We start from the raw sequence: 8,354 nt of genomic DNA, 5'->3' as shown, positions 1-8,354 counted from the left end.
ATCGACTTGGTCCCAGGAGGAGCACCGGTGGCAAAATCTCCTTATAGGCTGGCACCGTCTGAAATGCAAGAACTCTCTAGCCAACTACAAGAACTTCTTGACAAGGGTTTTATCTGACCAAGCTTCTCACCCTGGGGAGCACCAATTTTGTTTGTTAAGAAGAAGGATGGATCCTTCCGGATGTGCATCGACTATCGGGAGCTAAATAAGTTGACCATCAAGAACCGATATCCGCTCCCAAGAATCGATGATCTATTTGATCAACTGCAAATTTCCAATTACTTCTCGAAGATTGACTTAAGGTCATGATACCATCAACTTCGAGTCCTACCTGAAGACATTCCAAAGACGACATTCAGAACTTGCTACGGTCACTATGAATTCCTGGTTATGCCATTTGGATTGACCAATGCCCCAGTAGTTTTCATGGATCTCATGAACTGTGTCTGCAAACCCTACTTGGACAAATTTGTGATTGTATCCATCGATGATATATTGATATACTCACAAACCAAGGAAGAACACGAGAAACACCTGCAACTAATCCTGGAACTGCTACGAAAGGAAAAGTTGTACGCCAAATTCAATAAATGTGAATTTTGGATTAGAGAAGTAAACTTTCAAGGGCATGTGGTCAGTAACAAAGGAATTCATGTCAATCCTACCAAGATAAAGGCAATCAAGAATTGGGGAGCACCTGAGACGCCAACAAAGGTGCGCCAATTCCTAGGACTTGCAGGCTACTATCGGAGATTCATAGAAAACTTCTCCAAAATAGCCAAGCCACTCACAACATTAACACAGAAAGACACGAAGTTTGATTGGGGAGACAAACAAGAATTCGTGTTCCAGACACTGAAGAAAATGTTATGTAGTGCACCAATCCTATCCCTCCCAGATGGGACAGATGATTTTGTCGTATACTGCGATGCATCACACCAAGGTTTGGGTCGTGTATTGATGAAAAGAGACAAAGTTATTGCATACGCTTCTCATCAACTCAAGGTACATGAGAACAATTATACTACCCACGATTTAGAACTGGGAGCTGTAGTTTTTACCTTGAATATTTGGCGACACTATCTCTATGGTACAAAGTGTACCATTTACACATATCACAAGAGTCTTCAACACATTTTCAATCAGAAGGAACTCAACATGAGACAACGAAGATGGGTTGAGTTGTTGAATGACTATGAATGTGAAATTCGTTATCATCCTGGCAAGGCAAACATTGTAGCAGATGCCTTGAGTAGGAAAGAACGAATAAAGCCTCGCAGGATCAAGGCACTAACAATTACAATCCAGTCGAACCTGGCCACTCAGATCCGAGAGGCTCAACTAGACGCTTTAAAGGAAGAAAACATTACTAAAGAGTGCCTTCGATGGATGGATAAACAATTCAAGTTTTGGGATGACGGAACACGATGTTTCATGGACCGAATTTGGACGCCAAAATTTGGTGACATCAGAAGCTTAGTCATAGATGAGGCTCACAATTCAAGGTATTCCGTTCATCCAAGATCCGACAAAATGTATCTAGACTTGAAAAAGCAATATTGGTGGCCAAACATGAAAGCAGAGATTGCCACTTACGTGAGAAAATGCTTGACTTGTACTAAAGTCAAAGCAGAGTACCAAAATCCCTCAAATTATTACAACAGACAGAAAATACCCGAGTGGAAGTTGGAACAGATTACAATGGACTTGGTAACAAAACTACCCAAGACACCTAATGGTTATGACACTATTTGGGTTGTAGTTGATCGATTGACTAAGTCCGCCCACTTCCTGGCAATCAAAGAAACTGATAAGATGGAAAAGTTGACCCGAACCTATCTCAAGGAAATTGTCAAATTGCACGGGGTGCCAATTTCTATCATCTCTGATAGATATAGTAGATTCACCTTAAGATTTTGGCAATCATGACAGAAATCCTTGGGGACACGCCTTGACATGAGCACAGCTTACCATCCACAAACCGATGGTCAAAGTGAAAGGACCATTCAAACATTGGAAGACATGCTCCGAGCGTGTGTGATAGACTTTGGAAGCACATAGGATACTCATCTTCCTCTGATTGAGTTTTCATACAATAACAGTTATCACACCAACATTAAAGCTGCACCATTTGAATCCTTATACGGACGCAAGTGTCGATCACCAATATGTTGGGCAGAATTAGGTGATACCCAACTAGCAAAGAATCATGCAGGCGATACACTACTTACTGGTCCAGAAATCATACATGAAACGACTGAGAAAATCGTCCACATACGTGATAGAATTAAGGTTGCACGAGATCGTCAGAAAAGTTATGCCGACAAGAGACGTAAACCTCTAGAATTTCAAGTCGGAGATCGAGTTATGCTAAAAGTCTCTCCTTGGAAAGGCGTCATAAGGTTCGGAAAACGAGGAAAGCTTAATCCAAGATACATAGGCCCTTTTGATATTCTTGCAAGAATTGGTCATGTAGCCTACCAACTCAAATTACCTCATGAACTCAGCAATGTACATGACGTTTTCCATGTATCCAACATCAAGAAGTGCTTATCCGATGATGCTCTTGCAATTCCACTTGACGAAATCCAAATCAACGCGAAACTTATTTTCGTAGAAGAACCCGTCGAGATCATGGACCGAGAAATCAAGAAACTCAAACAAAGCCGCATCCCCATAGTAAAAGTTCGACGGAACTCTAGACGAGGACCATAGTTTACCTGGGTACGCGAGGATGAAATGAAAAGAATGTACCCCCAACTTGTCACACCCCCGGACCAGACGGCGGAAACGTCCGGAGGCGGGTGACTTTATTGTGCAATATCATAACAATTGAATATAAATGAAACAGAAATGAAACAGAGCAATCCAAACATCATACATTGAGATAACAAACTTATGTTGTTTACATATTGTATTTGTCCTTCAAATTACACAAAAGAGACATAAATGGAAAAATCGCAAACTACTGCAAAATAGTCCTGCATCCGCGTCTCTTTTTACCTGCTTACTAGATCCCTGAGAATATAAGTCATTTTGAAAAGCGTCAACTAAAAAGTTAGTGAATTCATAAGCATTTTTGTATAAAATGGTTTTGCACTTGTTTAGAATCGTTCTCATTGTACTTTCAGAAAATCCGATATTTTCTATGAAATCGTTTGAAGTCTTGCTCTGAAAATCATGGATATATGCATGCATGTCGTTACTTTTTGTTCATCCTTATTAGGAGTGATTTTGAAAAGTAGTATAATTTGTAAAGGCGAGCTGTGTTCGAGAATAGTTCTTTTGAGTAGTAATAATCAACAGTTTCCAGAAAATCCTCTATTTTCAAAAAGGATGTAGTTGTAAATCTTCTTTTTCCTTATCGGGTATAATTGAGTGTGCGTTCTAGTTTATCGTTATCGAAATCGTATAAAATCGTTTACTCCAGAAAATCCTATATTTTCTGCTATAAAATATTTGTAAGTTCCGTTTCCAATTGTGTATACTTTCATGGGTGTGTGTTAGTTTATCGTTTTCAAATCGTATACAAACGTTTTCCCCATAAAATTCTGTGTTTTCTGATTTGTAAAATAGCAGTATTAAGACTTTATTACTTGTTAGGTGAAAAAAATCAACATGGCGATTGTGGACATTCCGCGCAATGAAAAAGGACAGTCAACACAACAAATGTGGACCATCACTACCATGCGTAGGGCAGTCAACACAACGTGCCAAAGTTTATTTATGAGGTTTTCCTTACATAAATTTTCTAGATGCAATAACATATTCTATTGAGTCGTTACAACCATACTAATATGACGGAGACCCGTTTTGGCGTTTCTCAGGTGCCCACGTTTTGTTTAAAGACATTTGTCACCCTAGACTGGCCGGTCTAGCTGTAGCGAACAGCGAAGGTGCGGGGTGTCAACCCCGTATAGATCTATACACAAATTGCCGCTCTCCCTCCAGGAGACTCTGGCTATAACTCCTTACAGGACTTTAGACGTACACTAATATTTTTATATTTAGGTACTTTTGAGATTCGTCTGACTAGAATATTAACAACTTTTTGAGCAAACCGTTGAGATCCATTATTTATTAAATAAACAATGATATTTATACTCGTTGACTAGATCAATCGTTTTCGTTTATTGGAAAGTAATACACTTTGAATTACAATTATCAAAAATGACCCAATATTAATTAAAGGTGTCATGAGTAATTCAAGACTAGGTGCATCGTTGAGAGTGGCCAAATTCTTATAAAATGTTCATTTTGGATTTATATTTATAAAATATTTAAAAAGGCCCTTGTTTATCCAAAAATTCCATTTTTGGTCCTTTAGAAATTTAGATGTTCAATGATTCTTCAAATCCATTTCATGTTCCAAAAATGATATATATATATATATATATATATATATATATATATATATATATATATATATATATATATATATATATATATATATTTATTTATTTATATGGACGAAAAATAGCCCAATATATCAATATTTTCGTAACCTAATATCTTCAAAATATTAGTTTCAATCTTTTGTTTGAAACAATTTCCTTGAACAATCCTTGTGACTTTTGTCGTAAAATTTTATGAATGATAATTCATATAAATACTAGTTTTTACTTTAAACCAACAATAGTTTGTGAAATATGGTTTAAGTTCTTGGGACTTAACCAAAATCTCGAATTTTGGGCTTCTACAAGGAGTTTCATGAGTTTTAACACAAATATCACAACATGCAAAATATGGACAAGTAAATAGTTGATGATTTCACAAGACCTTTGACTTGTATCCTCCCCCAAAAACAATAGATATCTCGAAAAAGTAGGGGTATGAAGCTCACCTTGAGTTGGTTTTGTGATGTTTTTCAAGTGTAGTGAAGAGATCTTGATCCTAAGCACTAGAATGCCCTTGTTGAACTCCTTGAAGCCTAGATTATTCTAAGAGGGTTAAAATAGGATCTTGTGTGTAAATAAGATGATTTTAACAGAATAATATATAGAAATACTAGGAGATTTCAAAATAGCTCACCTAATCTCCAAGCACCACCTTGATGATAAAGATTTTTGGAAGAATCCACTTCTCTTGAGGGGAGTTTGTTAAATGGGTGAGGAAAGGATTTCTTGAGGAAATATGAAATCCCCAGGGATTGAAATGAGATAAGAGTGGGGACTGGAAAAAGGAGTTCTTCTAAAACAAATAGAGGAAATAAAGTTGATTTGACATGTGCTTGGAGATCTGGATGATGTTACATGTTTATCCGTGACCACCTTGGAAATGGTTGAGATGTTGCATCAAAAAGTCAAAGGCATTTGTCTTATTCACCTCTCATGGTTTAAAATAATATCTTTTGAAATCTTTAAATATTATCTTAAGTGATCAAATTTTTTTTAAAATAGAGGTTTAAGGGGTTTAAGTTAGGAAAAGTACAAGTTTGAAGGAATTCCCGACGTCAAAATACCTCAAAATGATGAAAAGTTCCGAAATGGGCAAAAATCCGGAGCCAAATAGTAAATTCTGGGGTCAAGGCATAAGTACTGAAGTTAAGCCCATTGTTCCGGAGCTCCTCTCAGATTTCCGGAGTCGCCAGTATCTTCCGGAGTCGAGGGTTGCGAAGTCAGGCTCTATCCGGAGTCCTTTTCCTGCGCGCGTTCCGAAGTTACGAGGCATTCCGGAGTGGATAGCCTTCTAAGAGAACATGTTCGGATCATGTGAGATTGTCCGGCTGGGGAAACTCCGGAGTCAAATCTGAAAGTTCCGAAGTGAGGTAGTCCGGATGAGAGACTTATTCCGGAGTCCATTAGAAGATCCGAAGCAGGGAGAGGTTCCGAGATGCGAATCTTCCCGGTTCCTTAGAAGATATTCCGGACTAAGAGGGTTCCAGACCAAGAAGAGAGGTTCCGAAAATGAATAGTGTATTCCGGAATGGGCTTGTTCTTTCGAGTTTTCTCCTTCCGGTTTGAGTTGATTTTGACTAAGGAAAAATTACATAGGGAGATTTGAGAGAGATTTAAGATACGTGGAGAGATTTGGGAGAGATTTGAGATACATAGAGAGATTTAGGAGATATTTGAGATACATGGAGAGATTTGGGAGAGATTTGAGATACATGGAGAGATTTGAGAGAGTTTTGAGATACATGGAGAGATTTGGGAGAGATTTGAGATACATGGAGAGATTTGGGAGAGATTTGAGATATATAGAGAGATTTGCATTCTAACTCTACATGGCTCATTAGGAATCATATTGTACACTTAAATGTGTTAGCACAAGTCTCACAATAGTCATTGCTTACCTGAGGATGGAATTTCCTAGCCAAAAATGTTAGTTGTGACATAACTATTCAACAATGTTCCATCTACTAGCTAAATTTCAGGACGAAATTCTTTTAACGGTGGGAGAATGGGACAACAGTAAAATTAAGTTAACGGGTGTGACTTACGAACGCGACGTAAATCAAATGTAATAGGCTTAATTTGTAACGTTTAAACAACTTTTAATGAAAATACAAAATTTGTATTTTTATTTTCATCTAAATCTAACTTCGTAAGAGAAAATTATGAATTATAAATCCCTATTTTCGACTAAAAATTTCCAAATACATTTTGTTCCGATATTATTTATATAAGTTTTATTTATTAAATCTAGACGAGTGATAAAATAATGTATTACACATTCTGTTAAAAGTTTTGATAAAAGCTTTAAGTTTGGAATTTATTAAATTGGAAAATACATCTATATATTTTGACATGTCATGAAATAATATTGTTTCTAAGTAATATTATGTGTCTTATATTTTAAATTGATTATTTCTTTTTGTAAGTTACGTTCAAATATACATATTTACTTTGAATCAATTTAATTACTAAATGGATCATACATAAAATAAATAAATATATATACATATATGATAAATATGAAAGCTATTTCCTAATGCATGGATAAGAAATAAAGAAGGAAGACACGTCTGAACCAAATATTCCATGCATTTTAATTGATGTATAAGTATAACGTGTCAATGACTATGCATGAGTACCTAGGAACATTTTAAATGTGTTTGGAGGCGGTGTAACTTTTAGTATAAATATATGGAACTCCTGTAACTTCTATCAAAGTAAATTAATTTCAAATTACCCACACCCAAGGTCCTGCTCGACTACTTTCCCAAAAACAGGAACTATTGTTAAACAAACTACACTACGAGGGTGAGTTTCACGGACCCATTTTAAACTTTTTATCATTTTTCGGGGTAGGATACATGTTTTTATATTTTTTATTTATATAAATCATAAATTGTTTATATTGCTTATAATTTAGTTACATAATCGTTATAACAATTACCGTTAAAACAGTCGTTTACCTATATAAAATTTAGTAAACACTGTCGTTATGTTGCCCACATAATATAAAATTATATTATGCATTGCCGTTACTATGCCCAGATAGTATAAATTTTTATTATGCATTGCTGTTACTATGCCCACATAATATAAAATTATATTATGCATTGTCATTACTATGCCCACATAATATAAAATTGCATTATGCATTGCCGTTACTATGGCCACATAATATAAAATTATATTATGCATTTTGGTTACTATGCCCACATAATATAAAATTATATTATGCATTGACGTTATTATACCTACATAATATAAAATTATATTATGCATTGTCGTTAATCTATGAATAATTTATTACACAGTTATTCTGCCTATTTAAAGTTTTACAAGATTATTTAATGGTATAATTATAAAAATCTTTTTATAATTATATAACATAAACCGATAAACATAAACATGTAAAGTTATAAGACTACAGCTTTTAGTGCTACTCATTCAAGGGTTTACATGAGACACATTCATCACCTAAGTGTAATACTTAGTAAAGTCCCCTACCTATAATCGTTAAATCTTAAGTGAGCGGGAGAGTTATGTATAGATCTATACGGGCTGACACCCCACATGCGGTTGCTAGCTACAACGATCGACGGTCAAGTCACAGGTGATAACTGTCTAAACACTACGACGTCCGATGAAGCGTCGTGAGGGGCAACAACTCGTTTGTAGCTCGATTATGGGAACTCATATAACATTGATAATCACGCCTAAAAGCAAATATAAGTTGAAAATACTTATATACGATAGAACAAGTACTTTTGGAAATAAAGTACACATACAAATATAAGTTTGAAAATACTTATATACAATAAAAATATTCTTTGGAGTAAAAAGTATGTTAATACAAATATACAAACCTGTGAACTCGCCAACTTTATGTTGACGTTTTTAAATCACATGTATTCTCTGGAAAATAAAAGTCGGTTGTATCAATCTTTTGGGAAAATCTTC

The 8,354-nt window shown here is 35.6% G+C and overlaps 1 long non-coding RNA gene across 1 annotated transcript; it reads right to left on the bottom strand.

Annotated features, from left to right (window-relative positions):
• Positions 1-2,923: 2,923 nt before the first annotated feature.
• On the bottom strand, positions 2,924-5,140 carry LOC145163173 (uncharacterized). Its single transcript, XR_013739627.1, has 3 exons — positions 5,032-5,140; positions 4,844-4,930; positions 2,924-3,018 (listed from the first exon to the last, which is right to left on the bottom strand). It is a non-coding gene; the product is annotated as an uncharacterized LOC145163173 (long non-coding RNA).
• Between the last annotated feature and the right edge of the window lie 3,214 nt (positions 5,141-8,354).

This window comes from Lactuca virosa, chromosome 3 (assembly GCF_052849685.1).
Source record: "Lactuca virosa cultivar CGN04683 chromosome 3, Lactuca_virosa_CGN04683_v6, whole genome shotgun sequence".
In the NCBI taxonomy this organism is placed as follows: Eukaryota; Viridiplantae; Streptophyta; class Magnoliopsida; order Asterales; family Asteraceae; genus Lactuca; species Lactuca virosa.
Note: the sequence above shows the minus strand (reverse complement) of the source record. Positions and strands in the feature narration are given on the sequence as shown.